The sequence below is a fragment of the Cimex lectularius genome, unplaced genomic scaffold (assembly GCF_000648675.2).
Source record: "Cimex lectularius strain Harlan isolate CLEC.00 unplaced genomic scaffold, Clec_2.1 scaffold3, whole genome shotgun sequence".
NCBI lineage: Eukaryota > Metazoa > Arthropoda > Insecta > Hemiptera > Cimicidae > Cimex > Cimex lectularius.
The window spans coordinates 1997149-2017124 of record NW_019392688.1 but is presented as its reverse complement, the minus strand read 5'-3'; the positions used below and the strand labels follow the sequence as shown (position 1 = coordinate 2017124).

At 35.3% G+C, this 19976-nt stretch overlaps 1 protein-coding gene across 9 annotated transcripts in view; it reads left to right on the top strand.

The window, feature by feature from the left end:
* LOC106662175 (rho GTPase-activating protein 21-A) overlaps window positions 1–19976 on the top strand; it is a 218089-nt gene that overhangs the window by 70914 nt on the left and 127199 nt on the right. The gene's annotated exons all lie outside the window — the stretch shown is intronic.

Below are 19976 nucleotides of genomic sequence, written 5' to 3'. Positions count from 1 at the left end.
ATTATCCTTCTCACTCACTCTCTCTCTCTCTTTCTCTCTTTCTCACTTTCTCACTCTCTCTCTCGCTCTCTCGCTCTCGCTCTCGCTCTCTNTATATATATATCTATCTATCTATCCAACCAATCTATTTATCTATCTATCTCTTTATATCTATCTACATGTATGCATCTATTGTAAGTACATATATCTGCTCTGTTCTGTGTTCACAGTGCAAATGCATGGGTAGGTCCTTAATGAAACTAGTCGTAGCATGAGTTGTGGCATAGTATCCAGCGTACGCAGCATGATGAATGCACTCAATTTTACATTAATCATAGCACGCTATCTATATATCCAACCAATCTATCTATCTCTCTCTTTCTTTTTCTCTATCTCGCGTTATATACTGATGACTTTGCCTAATTTATGCCGATTTGTTTTACACTTTCAAATGGCAACTGGCAGCAATCGTAAATGAATCCGAAATTCTGTCTAGGTGGAGTTGTAATGTTCTGAATGTATCATAAATTAAAAACATTTGATTGATGAATATGCGACAGGCTAAAGCATGTGTTGCGTGGCTAAGGGTAGAGTACATAAATCAGTTTTGAAATTTCATACAATTATTAATAAAAAAAGAAATATCAAAAACCGTATGATATAGACAAATTTAACGAAATATATACTTGATCGTATGTGTATAGTGCGTTGATAATTATGCTAAAAATTAAAGGCTTTTAATGGTTGTTAAATGATATCTATCCTGAGCCATAGTAATAACGAGACGATTAACTCAATTTACGATCACTTTAGTAATCTTTCCACAACCCATTATTATCTGTATGAATTAGCGGCTTCTTTTGGTTGTGTGCGTATGTGTGTGTGCGCCACTTATTCGTTGAATTTTATGCACGTTATTAAATTTATTCATCTATGCAAATCTACCTCGCCCGATAGTTTGAGGCGTGGATTTCGTCTGTTTACCCCGTTCAGGATTTAATTTCTTCAAGGATAATCAAAACTTTCGTTTGCAAATGACTTCCAATATTCTTTTGACTGTTAAGAGAGGATCAATTTAAATAATTATGTTGAGAATTCTCAGATTTTTTTCTGGGCGGGGAGAGAAAGAGAGGGTTTTCGTAATGCAATTTCCGAATATTACTGTTTGGTACCCAAAAAACTCAGTAATTAAAAATATCACGTTGTTTATTATGACTTGTTTGAAGAAGCAGTAGTAGGATGAGCCGATCCACAGGTTAAATAAAACCACTACTTCTGTTATTTTGATGATCCATACCATTTAAACATCCAATAGATTGTGCACTTTATGTTTTCTGTGTGTTATCCTTCTGATGATTGGAAGAAAAGTATCTTCTCTTTTGGTTTTATGCATATTAATCATTACCCATCTCTTGGTCCTTTGACTAAATAGGGACACTGTCGTGATACGTGACGATGGTTCGATTTGGATTCGTGCCACGAGGCGATAATCTATTGGAAATTCAAATCATACTTTTCCGATTGGAAGGCTAAAACAAACGCTCATTTGCATAATTCAACTCTGTTCGGTTATAGTTTGTTGATGTACTCACAACGCCCTTGGTATTGATTGATTGAATAATTGTACGTTTCGAGCACTATTTACATAAACGAGGTTTGTGCCTGCTTATTAGGAAACGCTGAAATGAATCTACTACTTGATTGTAAATTAAATACTGGCGCATTGGGGGGTGGGGAAACAAAACAAAAAACAGAGACGGTTTCGTACGTGTTAATTTGTATTTAGAATAGTAAAACTGGTGAAAGTGTCAATTGTAAAACATCCGGCAAAGGGCATATACAACTTTCACGTGTTTGCAAATTTTATACGGACACACCCCTCCATCAGTTTATTTGCTCTCTCAGTGGTAATTACTTTATTGACCTCAAAATAAATTTAAATTCATTATTATAGCTCTGATAAATATACAATTTTTAAAGCTACGAGACCATTATACTACATTATAACTACCAGAAAGTAGTTCTTTAAATTGCAAATGTATTCAAATTAGAACATTCCTACTTTTTATGCAAAAGTACAATAGATGCATTTAAGTGCTTTAAGAGTTAGACTATAACAGAAAAATAGAAGACATCTAAGAATTATTAGCTTAGAAATTAGCAGGAAATGAGTAAACAAAGATTATACTAATTCGACTAAGAATAGGAAGCTAGCAGGAAATGAATAAATAAAGATCGTACTAATTCGACTAAGAATAGGCCGTGCAAGGTTGTCGGGCCCTTACTTTTGCCCCAAAGCTTCCATATGTGTCCAGCATGTAGGAGAAGGTTTCTTGATGTTAACCTTATAATTGAACGATACTTGACATTATATACAATTAATTAAGGTTTTCAGTAGAGATAAAAAAGTCAATGTCGCGAGCGGGATTCGAACCCACGATCTTCGGCTTGATACGCCGCTGCTCTACCACTTGAGCTATCGTGACCTCGATCCACTCGGACATCAACCTCCCATCTCAACCACACCTTTTGAATTTTCNTTAGTTTAACCATGAATGTGTAGTGTCGGATGGCTGATGGTGGAATATTAGATTAGTTATACAGCATGTATGAAGTAAAACTGCAACCTATAACTGAATGCGTTTACCCCCTGGAACCTACTTGGCGGCGAGAGTGCATGTCATCCGAGAATTGTGCTAGAGCCCTGCAGTGTGTATTGGTTCCCCTGATCAGAATTTTGTAGTAAACAGGGTTATTCTATTGCTTACTTAATAAATATTTCGGTTTTGGGTACATTGAGATTTGACTGTATTTATTAGTGTGAATGTTGTGAGAGTAACGATGTTGGAATATTGAGTACTTATAGACCTTTAGTTAGAGCGGTTAGATAGTGAGGGATCTATAAGATGATAGAGGAAGATATATGGTAGAACACTCTACCAAGCTTTAAGTAATGGCATGTAAATAGGAAAGAATGTATTCAAGAATGAGGTTAAAAACTGGAGGCTTTGGAGCTGATATGATCTAGCAGTTGACAGCCCATGGGGCCTAACTTCGGAGGCGGACCCAAACGGCCAAAACCCGAAGTAGGCGATGAAGTACGATTGTCTACACGTATGTTTTGTACATTCGGTACTGAGTTCAGCTTGTACTCATCAGTAAGAACCATATATAATGGTGCACCATTTTTAACAAAATCAGAGTTATTTTGGCCTTGATCTTGATTTATTTATTTGTACGTTTCGTGCTGTCTGTTAGCTGTCCTATATAATAAAGTATCAAAGAGATTTCAGTCGATCTTTTTTTTACCTTTTGACAGAAATTAAATTAATTCACCTTTACTTCGCATTAACGAAAACAAAGCAGTTTTTTTTTAAGTCTGTGTGTCGAATTATAGCATGTCAGATTGTAGAATTGCTTTTAAAATGGACCTGAGGCCTCGAGCTTTTTGATATTTTAATTTGTACCTGTCGACCAGTGCAATTTTAATCGCCCTCCGGGAGAAAATATAAATACGAACATGGAAATTGTCCCTGCGACGAGTGTTTACCGTCAGGCCGAAAGGCCTTGGTGTTGTATTTAAAAACCTTGTCTCATTATGCAAATTGCCCGATAGTCCAAATAATGCACCGATCCGGTAAGCGTAACAATTAATAACTTCCCTAACAACGGCATGGCCCGTGAGGACATGTCGGAGCTTGTAGAAAATGTGTTACGGCTTGGCCCGAGGGGATAAATCATTAGTGTTCAGAAGTACGTCATCGACGGAGATGTGGGTGGGTCGTGTGGAGCACAGTAGCCGACAGACGGCTCTGTTCACTCATAAACTGACAGTGAAATATGTATGTTTCTCGGCCAGTAGTTTTATCGTTTCCTTAGCGTCTTTACGACCCCGGCGGTGTGACTATCAGTGGGTGGTAAAGTCTAGTGACACTAGAAAAATACGTTTTCCAATGCTCCTTTTATTTTCATGCAGTATGCATAATTATGTAAGTCGACAATCAAAATGTGGATGGATAATCGTGTTCTGCTGGGATGTTTTACAACCTGAGCCATCCTCCTGCCTATTTTGAGCGTTTTCCACGTAATGTATATTTCTTTAAATCATAATAATATTGGATTAGTATTGTAGACCAAAGTGTTCTAACTTTTTTTCTGTAGAAAAAAAAAGGATTCGTTAAGAATGCATAGGCTAAACTGGATTGTACAAATAAAACTTATTAACTCCTACCTGTAATTCATATTTGAACTTGTAATTGCTTTACTCAACCTCAGTTTCAATACCACGTGATTGGAACAAAAAGGGTCCTTTAAATAACAACAATTTGTGGACAAAACCCTGACACCTTATTTGAATATGCACAAGCACCATAGATCATTCTGTCCAAATTCCATCCAGCTTATCAAATTTGTTTTTACTGTAGATCAAAGCGGGAGAAACATGTTATTCTTTGTAAAGTGACAGTTGCGTTGAGGCTTGGACACGTGTCTGGCAATCGCCATCTCTTCCGAGGATAAAAGAAAGGGGAAAAACCTTCACACATAAATCTTTCCAAAGACCAAACCAAAGCAAATACTGAAATTAATTACTGTCAAAGACAATAGTTTTTGACCCTAAAATAAGCCTTATATCGGGAGGAATGTAGGAATAAACCTATAAGCTGTAAACAAATGCTAATGTTTTTATTATACATTGAATTATTAGCAAAATAATTGTTTAAATAAGAAACATAATATCAACCACACGTTTTGAATTTTCCCTCCTTTTTGCCATTTTTCAACTGTCGTGTAATCAATCTGATTCTCGGCGACAAATGAAATGGCCACGGAGAGCTTTAGTGAAGGTATACTTCATTTTAAACTTATTCAGTTCACTAGTTTCGTGATCCGCTTGCCCAATTAATCTATTACAATTAATTAAGGTTTTCAGTTGAGATAAAAAAGTCAATGGCACGAGCGGGATTCGAAAAATGGCAAAAAGGAGGGAAAATTCAAAAGGTGTGGTTGAGATGGGAAGTTGATGTCAGAGTTGATCGAGTGAGGATAGCTCAAGTGGTAGAGCAGCGGCGTATCAAGCCGAAGATCGTGGGTTCGAATCCCGCTCGTGCCATTGACTTTTTTATCTCAACTGAAAACCTTAATTAATTGTAATATATTAACTGGTCAAGCGGACCACGAAACTAGTGAATTTTAATACTAAGTTCGCTCGTTTATTTTTTTATTTTTATTTATTTTATTTTATTATTTTTTTTTTTTTGCATTTTTTAGGTATATTTTGTATTTTATTTTATTTTTTTTGTATATTTTTTCTCTTTTTTCCTTTCTTCTCTCTCTCTACTCTAAACTGCGTATATATTTGTAAACCAATGACCTCTGGAGAAAAGTTTTAATTTTGTTTTAAAAAAGCAATTATTATAATTATAAAAACCATAACATCTCTCTGTTTGTTTAAAGAATATCGATGTTTACCTAGTACAACTTTACCAGTTCAATTAGTTAAAATGAGTGAACTTTTGTTTGGTTAGGTCACAGGAAGTAAAGGATTGGAAGTCAGCAAAACCCGGAAGGAAAGTATTCATAATTGTTGGGAAAATAACGTTTACAGATTTCATCCAAATTGAATTGGCCATTAACGGCCGGGAGATAACCACGTGGCGGATCGCAAAACAATGTAGGTAGACGCAAGGGGGATGGGTGAGGCTCCAACAATGCGGCGATAAATCCGTTAAATAGACGTCGGCTTCGTAATGTCACATTTGGTGGTTCGATAGGTAAATTATTCGGACGTTGTAAACTTAGCGGACTTCGTTTTGACAGAAAAGCTGGGCCGTATTACTCATTATCTCAACTTCCGGTTTTATTTTTTAAAAATTATAGTATGTTTTTAATTCTCTCCTCTCATGATTTAAAAATCTAAATACATATTTCATTATGGTTATGTTATCATTACTGAATTTTTTTGGGAAGGTGACCGTGGTGTCCGACATAGGGCATCACACTCATATTGGCTATGCTGGTTCTGGGTTATAATCTCGGCATAGCCCATGGAAGTTTAATTGAGAAGTAATTTTAATTCGAAAAAAGCAATATAAAAGGGTAGTTTAAAGCCTTGTTCACGACATCCAATGTTAAACCTACATACATGAGAAAATCTTCTAAGAAAAAATTCCCATGTTATAACTGAACTAGAGTATAATAGTAACATTCTTCGTTGTATCGTAGTTTTGTTTGCTTCTTATTTGAATTTCTTTCTGGACTTGATGATCAGTGTAACCACACTTAAGTGAAACCAAGTCAAAAGTACGTTTCACGTTTCTTAAAATAAGTTGGTATTTACTTTTTTTATTATTATTACTAGGGTGACTATGGAGGCAAAGCGTATTAATGTATATTGAATTGACTTAATTTATTTGAAAAACTGTTTGAGATAGAAGAAAACCGGGTTCATATTCGTGTTAAGCAACCAGAAATTAATTAAAAACTGGTGTTTTATCAGAGTAATAGAAAATGGTGCTGAATGGTGTAATTGATTATACGAAATATATCAGATATGGACTAAAGACGTATTCCCCGTTCCCCTCAAATTTCTTCACCTTCCAAGAAAGTAAAAGACGTTTAAATAAATTATATAACACGGTGTTATATAATATTGAATAGAATAAATGAATTGTGAATAGCATAGTAACAAGGATTGGTTTTGTCTTTTTCAAAAGGATCTTTTATCCAATCTGGGTGTTTAACCTAAACAAAAGTTTTTTTTGCCAAAACAAACCCGAGATTTTTGGCTCTATAATTGAAATGAAAATAACCTTTGAAAAGAACACGAGTCATTGTTTTTGGACAATAGTTTACGATTACTATGACTACTAGTAGTGTGAACTGGTGCGTTATAAATTCAAATAATATATGTTACTTCAACGTTGATCATGTGTCCTTGTAGGTAAGCATAAATATATCATATCGAAAATTACTAAGCACTTAGGAGTTGTCGTGTTTCCTTGCAAGCCAATACAATTTTCTTCTCTTCGTAAAGAGATAACGTCAAACGAGTCGGTTTTACAATGAATATTTATTACTTAAAAGTTACAGTTGGAGTATTCAGACCGCGTGTGGTCTTAAATGATAATAAATAGGCGAAGGTGCATCATCAGTGCATTTGGATACGAATAAGCATTACCGTTGAAAGATTTGTGATACATCTCGTTCAGTTTTAATTTTCATTTTATTGTTCATGAAGCCGTAAGTTTCAATATTGTAACTAGATCTTTTTATATAAGGTTTTGGTCGAAATGAAAAAGTTAGTGCTGGATTCGAACCCACGACCTTCGGCTTAATACGTCGCTGCTCTACCACTTGAGCTACCGTGACTTTGATCCACTGGGACACCAACTCCCCTATCAACCTACAACCTATCGAATTTTCCTTCTTTTTGCCATTTTTCATTTCAACCAAAACATTACATAAAAAAATTAAGTAATTGAAAGAAATAATTTGGTCAATAGACAACTAAATATAATGGATTATAACTAGATATTATATTTGTTAACCTTGTAAATGATTAATGATAGTTCTGATGAAGGGAATATATTCCTTCAAAGCTCGACGAAGGTTTCTTTCAAATTGGCTTTAGTTCTGATTTTTAATATAAAATTATACATATTTAAGCAGAAAGTGCAGCAAATGGTTTCGTCGTTTAACAATTTATATTGAATAAGTTTTTTTTTCATAGGAAAACGGCGTAAAAAAAGGCAGTTGATTTAGTATGTTTTTAGTTTAGTAATAATAGAATCACAATACAATTCATCGAAGATAATTAGATTGTCCAGGCAAAAGTTGTATTGTGTTTTTCGTGGTATTTTCCAACTATGATAATAAATATACGTGAACGCTCATTCGAGATTTTCGTATGCTAAACGCGCTAACATGTTCACGAATTAATTTTCTTTTTTGTGGACAGTTCTTGCTCGTGGCATTTAGATTATCTGGTAAAAAGTGCCTTGTTGTAAATCTTTTGATAAAATTGAATTCTTAAGGTAGTCCAGCCGCAGTTGTGTCATTGTGCTGTTAAGAAACTAACATCATATATACTTTCCGACATTTTCATCTGCTAAATGTACTAACGTATTAGTTGATTTTTGAAATTTTCAAAGATTAAGAAAAACTGATCTTTTTATGTAAGGTTTTGGCCGAAATGAAAAAGTTAGTGCCACGAGCGGGATTCGAACCCACGACCTTCGGCAAAATACGCCGCTGCTCTACTACGAGGTAGCCGAAGGAGGTGGGTTTGAATCCCGCTCGTGACTCTAACTTTATCATTTCGACCAAAGTTACATAAAATGATTAATTAATTGAAAGAAGTAATTTGGTCAATAGACCGCTAAATATAATGGCTTTATTGAGAAAAACGTCGAGTTGATGATTCAACCTGCTATTCAATAATTTATTGGATTATATGTTTATGAGTGCCTTGTTGGAAATCATTTGATAAAAGTCAATTTTAATCCTAATTTGTCCACTTTTTAATTCTTCCTTTCTCAAAACTTGTTTAATCTTTGATACCTTTTCACATTTGTACACTGGTTAGAAGACCCAACGCCGTACGTTACCAAACGAGCACGTTAGTAGTCCCATAATAGCAAATTTGGTTAAAAAAATCTCGACTTTTATAATATTAGCACAGTCGTCGTGAATATTCATATTAACTTTCAAATTTTTTTAGTGGAATTGTTTAAAAGTTCGTTGAAAGTTGAAATGGAGAATGTAAAACGACGAATAGGTGGAACCAGTCTAAATATTTTTTATGTGTCTAATCCAAGAATGCTATCCCATTCACCTCCTCCTCCTCGATCAAAGGTGGTTTAATTTATGTAAGTGGATAAACATAAAACACGAATACAAGCTGTTCAAATTCTAGGTAATTGATTCAAATTAAAACGACCGTTGTCTTGCCGCCCATTGGTATCTCGAAGACGGTAGCTGCGCCCGGTCGAAATTGTCGTCCTTGGCATGGAGCTGTTTACCGTCGGCAATAATTACTAAAGTACATGTTCCATGGCGTCGTCCGACCGTGTTTTTTTTTCCTATGACAAAGGAGTGTTTTCTATAAAATAGAAATTCCTGTGACGGTTACCATGCTTCAGTGGATATTAAAATATCCTGATTAAAAATTTACCTAATTTTTGGCGCATTCAGTCTGTTATTTTATTCGTAATAAAACATCACATAACTACATGTATGTGTAAAATTTAAACAATCTATTGGTCAAGCGAACCACGAAAAATAGTGAATTTAAACAATGTTTATAAATCCCAGGCCCTGAAGATGATCTCAATAAAGACCGAAACGTTGGCACGATAAAGAAAATGTTTTTCTAAAACCTACCTCACACCAGACCGCATCTCACGATCTCCAAATAATATTTTCAGATTAATTTGGCTATGTGCTCATTTTTTCGATGCGGCATATTGAAATCATTCCGATCAAATGTTAAAAAAAATAATTTAATTGTGTGTAAAATTTAGTGACAGTTAATTAATGATTATTTAGAGATCGTGATATGTGGGCCGGAGTGATGTAGGTTTAGAAAAGCATTTTCCTTTATCTTTATCTTTATTGAGATCATCTTCAGGGCCTGGGATTTATAAACATTGTTTAAATTTTACAAATACATGTAAGATGTGACCCCGAAGATGATCTCAATAAAGATCGAAACGTTGGCACGATAAGGAACATATTTTTATAAACCTTCATCACACCCGATCACATCTGATGATCTCTAAATAATCATAAATTAATTAGTTATACTTTTAATCTAAGGTCTTGGTTGAGATGAAAAAGCAAGCGACACGAGCGGGATTCGAACCTACATGGGCTATTGGTTAAAGCAGGACCTATTGAGCCAAAGGTTGTAGGTTCGAATCCCGCTCGTGTCGCTTGCTTTTTCATCTCAACCAAGACCTTTAATTAAAAGTATAACTAATTAAATTAATTAATACCAGCCAATTATGTCTACTAAATACATGTATGGATTAAGTTAATGAAATAGTACGTTCTGAGGAGTGGTATTTGCATTATATAAAAATGACAAGGTAAAGTTGAGACAATAGTTTTCCCCAAGGCTGCGCACTTGTGGAACGGTAATTTTCAAAATTGCCGGATCGAGGCTGACCTTAATCCCAAAAGTAGGCATGTAGAATCCAGCCGGGGAATCACTTCCCTTTTATGTTTTTCAGGGCGAGATCAATAGTTCAGTACCAATTATCGGCACGTCAAGACAATTTGAACCACGAGGAAATTCTCTATAGGCGATCATTATCGAAGACGGAAAGAGGAGAAATGTCTACATTGAAATCTCAAAAATAATAAATTATGTTGAGATGGACAAAAAGAAGGTGTTTATTGTGTTGGTGGTCTCATTTTTTTCTTATAATTTTCTTATAATAACTAATAAGTAAAAGAAAGGGATCTACGTTACCATATATTAGTCTTTTAAACCTGATTTTTAGTCTGTAGTTCTTCGAACGTCAATTCCACTGTTTGACCCCCGTGCTTACTGATTGGTTTCCCGAAATGTCACGGCAGAGTAAAAAACCGCCGAGGGTAGTCAGAAATCTTGATTAGGCTTTTCAATTCTCTCCACTTATCAGTTTAAAGAATATAAAAGGCTTATTGCGGGATGTCCAGCCCCATTGGAGGCGAGCAGCCGTTCTAATCCAATGATGTCCCTTGGTCCTTATATCCAATTATCCTGGCCGGGGAGTTTAAAAGGATTAGGTCCTCAGTAGCAATCTACACCCAAAAAAGAAGCTACGTACTTTCCGTATACGGTTTATTTCCGGCTTATTCAAGTCAAGCCCGACGAAAGTGCTCACTGACGAATCTCTAAGTGAAGTTCACTGTGTAAGAGGTAAGCTTTACCCTGTCTACGATATGTGTTTTTATTTTTATTTATTTTTTTAAAGCCATTACTTATGGTCCTGCATATATAAGTAGATATTTGATGGTGGAAATACACTAAATGAGTGTTAAATGTATACATATTTTATCCTTATCAATATACATTGCTATTGTCGCCCCAGGTTCTTTTCTCGCGAACTATGAGGGATATACCGAAAAATTAAGTAATTTTTAATATACAATTAAAAACAGCTTAAGTCTTTGAAAAATGTCAGGAAATCGTTGTTCGGGATCCTAACTCGAATATTTTAAAGGTAAAGCCTCATGAATTTTAAATCTGTGGAAAGCGTTTTTCCTGATTTTTTCCAAAATAGAAATCTGACTTGTATGGTAATTCATTAATATGGTAAACTTGATTTTAATGATGATTAGACATTATTATTGTGACAGGCTTTTAAATATTATCAATACTCGATTGTAGCCTTCTTGTGATTTGTTAACTGCTGAATACAACTGGAAAAAAGCATCATCTTTAAAAACAAAAACAAAATTAATTAAAACACGGTCTTTGTCGCTTCCTTCAGCTTTTGAACGCGTGCCATCTGGCATCCTAATCAAAATATTAAAAAACTATTATGTTAAAATTAATATCATGTTTGTAACTTTAAAGAAAAATCACTTCCTGATAGGTTTGTAATTGAACATTGTAATAATTGTAGACACTTAATTATATTATTATTCTAACGACCGAATTACAGGTTCGTCAACCTGCATGACAGACGGAGAAATCAGACGCTAGGCTGGCTAAGTTTTCATTGCTATGAAATTACATTGACACACTGAAGATGACAAAATGCTGAAACGATTCTGACAGAAAAACCCAGTGAGGATAGGCAGACTAGGATGTTCAGTACCTACCGCATTACTGATTCAACAACCCTCCGATTATACAGATAAAGCTCTCAATTTATCACAGATAGCCAGGCTAAGTTGTTATAAATAAATAGCACAGATACACTGACGAAGGCGCATTGAGTCTGACAGATCAATAAAGTAATAAAGTAGGGAAACCAGTAAGTCCGGCAACGACCGAATTACAGGTTCATCAACCCGAAGATTACAAGCAGCATTTGTACAATATAAACAGCTTGCTGTATTAGAGATTAAACAGGCATGCCGAAAATGCCGAAACGTGTCTAATAGTTTATGCAATAAGAATAGGCAGTCCAGGATGACGGTAACGACCGCATAACTGGTTCATCACCCCGCAGATATTACACAGAGAAAGCTCACAATTTAACACGGTTAGCCAAGTGAAGTGATTATTAACAAGCAGTAACACTCACCCTCTGAAGATGACGAACTGCCAAAGCAGGTTCGACAGACCAATGAGGATAGGCCATCAAGATCGGTAACAATTACAGGTTCAACACCCTGAAGATCATACGGAATAATCTCGCAATTTAAAAAGCTAGGCTGGTTGAGTAAAAATATCGAATAAGTAAGATATAACACAGACACACTAGAGGTGACAAAATGCGTCCGACAGATCAATCCAGCGAGGATAGGTAGGCCAGGGTGATCGATAATGACCGAATTGCACATTCATCACACAATTTAAACAGCTATCCAGGCTGGATTATTATTAATTAAAAATTGCACAGTCCCTGAAGCTAGCGAAATGCCGAATCGGGTCTGATAGATCAATTCAAGGAGTATAGGCAAACCACGATGACGGTAACTACCGTACTGCAGGTTCACCCAGCAGTTTCACTACTTAACACAACCAGCTAGGCTATTATTAATTATAAAAAATTACACACTGAAGACGGCGAAACACGTATGACACCAATCCAGCTAGGATAGGTAGACCGGATGTTCGATAACGACCTAATTCATCCGCAGATCACACGGTGGTATTTCACAATGTTGACAAAACGAACTATTTTCCTGGTAGAAAAAAAGGGGATGTTTAAATTGCCAACATTTATGTATTAAATTTTGCATAAAGTTTTATTTACATCATTAAATGAATAACAAACCAGTAACCTTTACTGCCGAACAAGCAATAATGTTGATTACAATATAAATGTTTAGTATATTTATCCTTTCTTCCAGAGACTACATTCTTTAATATTTTTTATTACGGTCTTTATGGTCTGGTATTAAAAACAACTATAAAAGTATGCAGAGGCAAATAAACCTTCTCTTCCAAACATACCTTATTTGAAAGTGCATTAACTCTTTTAAACAGCGATGATTTTACTAATATAATTCCATTTAGAACTTCTCTAAAACAGATCCATATTTTAATTTTGGAAAAAAACAACTTCGTGGGTAAAAAGCGCATTCCAGCTATGTTAACATTTTATATATTTATAAGTTTCGTTCTTGAACCTCAATATTCTGACATTTCCCACTCGGTCAAATGATGTTTTCTAACATTTAACTAAATTTTTTCAAAGTAGGTAACATAAAACTATTCCCTACATACTAACCAATGTAGAAAGTTCTGTCTAGTTCTGTTCAACGTGCATAGTTGAAAATTATGTTCTGTGTGAACTTAACTGCGCACTTCTCTTGTGATGCACGTCAAGTCGTTTGCCCACCGAGCGTGGCGAACGTTACTTCGGTCGATCATCTTTTAAAACGTGAATGCAAAACAAAATGTTAGAAAGTGACTATTTCGCTCTATCATCACGAACTTGTTTTATAAGAGGTAGGAGTTGGCAACGGGAATAGAACAACGATAAATTAAACATAAAACGTATTGTCCGAGAAGCAATTTATTGTCAATTTTAGGTGAAATCGATTTTATTTTCTGGTTCGTCCGGTTTGGGTGAATTGTAAAAAAGTAGGCTAAGAAGATTGGAGAATAACCAGAAAACCGGGCAGACCTGAGCAAAATAGAGTAACAAAATCAAGAAAAATGGACGATTTTGTATAAGATCTGGCAATAACACGTTAGCATTAATTACTGATTTGATTGGTGAATTACACCACTTATAGCAAATGACAAGCTGTACAGGACAACTTGTTTACATTTATGTATTTTTAAATGCATAAATCAAAGTTTTAAATCCGTAACTTCTGTACATTACAGTAATGTTTCGTTGAATATACTTAATTGTAATACTGCATATTATTTTATATTAACCGTGAAAAAGTATTGAAATAATTGTTTAATATATTCTTCGTTCTTCTCGTGTAGAAATGTGTGGTGATTAGTGACAGTTAATCCATAATTATTGAGAAATCGTGAGATGTGGTCTGGTGTGATGTAGGTTTCAGAAAAACATTTTCTTCATCGTGCCAACGTTTCGATCTTTATTGAGATCATCTTCAGTTCCTGGAATTTACAAACGTTGTTTATATTTAACAAATACATTTAGGATGTGGAAAAGTGAATTTATACAATGCAAAATATATTTTGCAGAAATACTTTGATTGAATATAAAAAACTTATTTTGCATTGTATAAATTCACTTTTCCACATCCTAAATGTATTTGTTAAATATAAACAACGTTTGTAAATTCCAGGCACTGAAGATGATCTCAATAAAGATCGAAACGTACGATAAAGAAAATATTTTTCTGAAACCTACATCACACCATACCGTATCTCACGATTTCTGAATAATTAGTTTAATATATTGTTAGCAAATCGTTTTATTATCGCTTTCGTTGATTATATCACTGCCATCAGGAATGTAAAAATATTAATTACTGTAATAATACAGTTGGTTAAAGTGTGTGTGAATTAATAACGGTTTATGCCAGGCTATTATTTTATTTTAATTGTTCAACGATTGGGTTCATAGGGCAAAGGAAGAGCAAGCTAATAATAGGAAGTTTACTGACGGCGACGGGCTCAGATAATAACAGTTTAGTACACATAAACATCAAATATTGTTTTTAATAGTTCATTACAAGGGAAAAACCGGTACTTTGGAACCTCCTCCCTAGAGGGGGATTAAATTAGGATCAGACCGTAATCCGTTCTATTTTCGCCTTGGCTTCCTAAATTTACGTCCACTCCGATTTTCGTCGGGTCGGACATGTAGTTTTATAAAAGAGAACAGCCTGCCCAAGAAAGCCACAGACTTGGCCTGGATTGCGGTGAAAAACCGAGGAAGGGCCTTGGACTTTTACGACGGCCCTGTGTTTTTAAATTCACTGGGTATTTTTATATATCTTGTTTTTAACGTAGATTATTTTACCGGGTTGTGTTACCAGTTCTTAATACACTTGTTACTGCTGAAAAAAGTAGTTCCACAATCTAGGCAGTAGGTGAATTGTTTCGTCCATCCTGTTGCATAACACACTATGCTAATTGGTTCTGCTTTGCTCTGTCAAGAAACGTGTTAAATTGTGATTCTTCTGGCTTCCTCTCATCTTGGAACGAGATTTTTGCTTATTTCCAGTGGTACATCCCAATAAGTGTAGTACCGCAATCTAGGCAGTAGGTGAGATGAGGTTGCTTAAGCCTTTGTGTACAAATGTCGTGTTAATCACGTTGATCTTTCTCCGATGCCCAGTCTGCTATGCGCTGTCAAGTAACAGTTAAAACTGCGTATTTTCTTGCTTTCCTCACCCTCATCTTACGCTCCGGAGTAGCACTACAATCAAACAAAAGGAGTGATGTGATGCTTGTGCTTCTATCTGTAACACCGTATTTATCAAGTCGATTTTTCTCAGATGCTTACTGGGTCTGCTATGCCACATCAATAAAGCTGTTAAGTTTTCTGTTAATTTTCATGCTTCCCTGCAATCTTGGAGATACAAGGAGATTTTCGCCAATTTCTCGTTCTGACCATTTCCTCTGGAGAAGTGACCACCTCAGTCTAGGCCGTGATGGGGTTGCTTCTGTCTGCAAACGCCGTGTTGGTATATATTGATGTTTCGCAGATGTACATGGAGTAGAGTATGCAGTGCCCCATCTATTAAGATTCGGATCTTCCTACGGTGCAGTCTGAAGTTTCTTTCCTTTATTATTTATGAGGAGATTTTTTTTAGATGCTTGAGAGTGATTCCATTTGATTCCCATTTTTCACCAATCTTCTTTTCAAAGATGTTCCATCATGGTATATTGTAGCAGGCAGCGTAATAGCCCCAATTCTTGCGAGGATGCTTCCTTTCATTCCAATCAAGTAAACAGTGACTCTGTCTTACATACCTTCCAGCTGATGTTCTGATATCTATCATACAACCTCTATCTTTGCTTTTGAATTCTCTGTTCAGATTGAATTTAGCCTCAACTATGTTCATTTACTGGCGAGCCACAAGGACTATGGGGCCATATACACCTGACACTGAGCCTTCTCTTGTCCTGCAACCAACTGTATATCCACATATTGTTCCTTGGCCGTAGAGGTTTTCTCCATTTTTGGTACCACCATGGTTTCTTTTTTTTTTAAATCTTTTTAAACAAATAATTTAATCGTGTCATCTTAGTACCGAAAATTCGCTCATTAAGGCGTTCTTATCTTCACATTTTTTACGCTATAGGATTTTCGATGGGCAGTCACGAAAAGTCAGGTTCATCCTGCGTTTGCTACTTATATATCGGAATTGGAAGTAAGCGGTTTCGTAATTTCGGCCAACGCTCACGTAACTATTGTGTCATGTCTTCGGTAATTTTGTAATTAAACTTAGAAGAAAGAGAAAGACAAGAAAGTGGTGTCAGTTTACCATGCCGGAGCTTAATGTCTTGTATCAAGATAGTGATATTTTAAAAGAATAAGATCCTAATTGGATATCGAGGTTTCTCCACCTCGAGATAAGCAGTTATTTATAAGGTGGACGTTAAATGATTGTTAATGTGAAAGCTGGACATTGTGAGTTAATTGGCTGGTTGGTTAGTTAGGATGACAAGTTTCAACAGTATATTTATGCCTTTGTGGGAGCCTAAAGTCATTAGAAAACATCGATCTTCTCAACAAATAAAAAAAAAAAAGTTTATGTGGTGTATATACATAAACCGTTTAATTGGCAACAGATCAGATTTTGTATATTACAAAAAATACATCCAACACGATCATATTTTGACTGTCTGCTATGATGACGATACTTGTCTATTTTCTTTAATTCTAATTCATTAGATACTTTTATTATTTGAGGAAAATATTTCAAATAAATATAATTAGAGGGTACGGAAGGAGGTTAAAAAGTCCGGAGAATTGATAGCCATAGTCGTGAAAGGGTTCTTACCCTGCAATTAGGATGGTTTAAGTACGCAAACGTCAGACGAGGATGGTTCGTAAAGACGATTGGTAGTTTTCTAATGTAAAGGCATCGTTCAGAACCACCGTTGACGTGACATGGTGTCATTTATGGAAAACCAATATGCGTAGAAGGTAATTTGGCTGGCGACTACCAGGAATGGGGATCTTCGTTTTTAAAACAAATCAGATCGATAAATCACTCTGTAGGATATTTTCTGTTTATTTTCCTTCTTCCATTTTATCCTCATAAACTACATTTATTTGTGTTAAGTAGGAATTTAAGTATAAGTACTATCTTGTGAGGTCTTAAGTTTATTTTCTCGGCAGGTATGCCGCTATTTTAAGCAGTTTTGGCTTATTGATTTGTCTTTAGTAAGAACACAACAAAGATTTTTAGGTTTCGTCCGGTTTACAAAAAGATAGGAAAACGTATGAGATGATTTTTATGGGTCTTTTAAATAACAATATCTTAAAAATCCACATTTTCACTGCTTAATTAACGTATACATCTCATAGAAAAGTACATGAAAATTTGCAGCAAAGTTTTGCAGATTGTGAATTTGTTTAGAAAGTGACATTTGCTATTGCTGATAAATTGTTCTATATTTTATATATATATATATATATATATATATATAATTGTTCAAATTTTCAAAAACAACAAAGAAGGCAAAAAAAATTAAAATTTTTCAATACATACATACAATCACGATGTATATATTGCCCTTAAGAGTTCAATTTTCATAAATTTGCGTAAAATTCTAAATTTATTAAAGAGCTTTCTCAGACGGGACACTAAAGAATCAATATGTAAATTAAATCTCAAATTTGAATCCAATGTCACACCAACATATCTAATATCCAACACTGTAGGCAAAGGTGGAAAGCATGTTTTAAATTATTAGTATTTATTATCTTTTTATAATGAAAAATTTAATACATTACAATTCATTTAATTAAGGTTTTAAGTTGAGATAAAAAAGTCAGTGTCACGAGCGGGATTCGAACCTACAACTTTCCGCTTGATACGCCGCTACTCTACCAGTTGAGCTATGCTGAATTCGCTCCACTCGGGCACTAACTTCCCATCTCAGAATGACTTTCCACTGAAATCGTGACTTTTTATCTCAACTTAAAACCTTAATTAATTGAATTGTATTAATTGGTCAAGCAGACCACGAAAAATAGTGAATGTAATACATTACACTTTTTTTGTGTTTAAATGTAGAAACTTTTGTTTCGTGGTCCGATTGACCGAATGTAGAAAATGTTTAACCAAAAATTAATAATTTTGATATAATTGTTTTATTACTCTTAGTTCTAGTTAAATCAATTAAATTATGACCTGAGAAAATGATACTAGTATCATCTGCATAACTAAATATTTTTCCAGAGAATTTAATTTTCAAAAATTATTAATATATAAAAGAAACAAAATGGCACCACAACCAAAGACTATTATTAGTATTATTCTTTATACTGAAAGTTTCATGCATAGATTACGGCTTGAAGCAAGATTTTATTCCCATTATTACATTGGCTTTATTAGTAGAAATGGTCTTACCTAATCTGCATCTAAATCTATAACATTTTACATTTTTTCATACAATTCTTTTAGCTTTCTTGTCTCTTGTCTTCTTTTAAATTTTCAAGAGGTGACGCTTATGCTACCAGTGTCTTTCTATGAAGTGCATGTGTTGGAATCATGATAAATTTAAATTAAATGCATTTGCTTAATGAAAAATAGAGGTATCTAATATTACCAAGAAAAGGTTTTGTCTTTTGTTTAGGATTATCACAGGCCCTAACCTCAGATGCCCAGGGACGATCATAGTACAGGAGAGTTGCGAAACCTTTACTTTTACATATATAATTAAATTCGAATCTGGGCATTTAATATTATAAATTAATATTGTATTGTGTCTTTGTATTTTCTGTTACATGAAAATCGGAAATGGCCCATACCTCAAGCTTGGTTTGCATTGTTAGTAACCTGGAGTAATCTCGATTTAGAATGTAGGTTATTGCTGATTTTGTGGATAGGCCGGTTTGGCGTTAAGTTCGGCCAAATGTTTAAACCGCGATTAAATTCTCCGGCTCCGCAAATCGCGATCGGACTGGTGTCAGGTGCGAGAATAGTTTTATAAGGACTGCACATCGGACGTTTCGTCGTTTTGGCCCGCAGCCCCGCGTCACTCCCCACCCGTGGCCGTAATTCGATGCCCTCCGTTTCTCGGCCGGCTGCATCGGCATGGGAGTCACGTATGAATCGATAAGGATCGGCCCTTCGAGGATCGTGGATGTGAAATCGTCCGTCGGCCGGAGATGCGTCCTCATCGCCCACGCGGCATCCGTCTCGCCGCGTAGGCCGACCGTTGTCGGGCTTCGTGATACCTTCCAGTCATAGTGGTACGAGGGTCGACGGGGTTCAAGGAGCCTTTAAAAATTAAAAACCCTAAGGGATGTACAATTACCATTCTGTGACCGCTCCTTTTCATTTAAAAAGCTATCCAACATCGAGTAAAATGCAGTAAGTACATTGCAACACTTTTTCCTATGTCTACTGCCATCCCTAGCTCTGTCAACTGCAACCACCACTAGCCACTTTTTCTCTTTATCCTTTACTTGCACCGTTTGCCACTTGTTGAATAGTCAACTCTGTACTTTACTGTACTGTATACTTTTTTGTGTTCTGTTTTAGTCTGGCCACTGAACACTGAAAATTGTGAGAAGCCAGTACGGATATCACCGCAAGAGGAAATCTCACTTTTATCATCTTAAGCTTCTTCTTTTAGCTTGTAGTAGTTTCTTCACGTTCCTTGTCCTCTTCTTTTTAAAACCACTTAGAAAACTTGATGTTTAGCTTGATGATCTTTC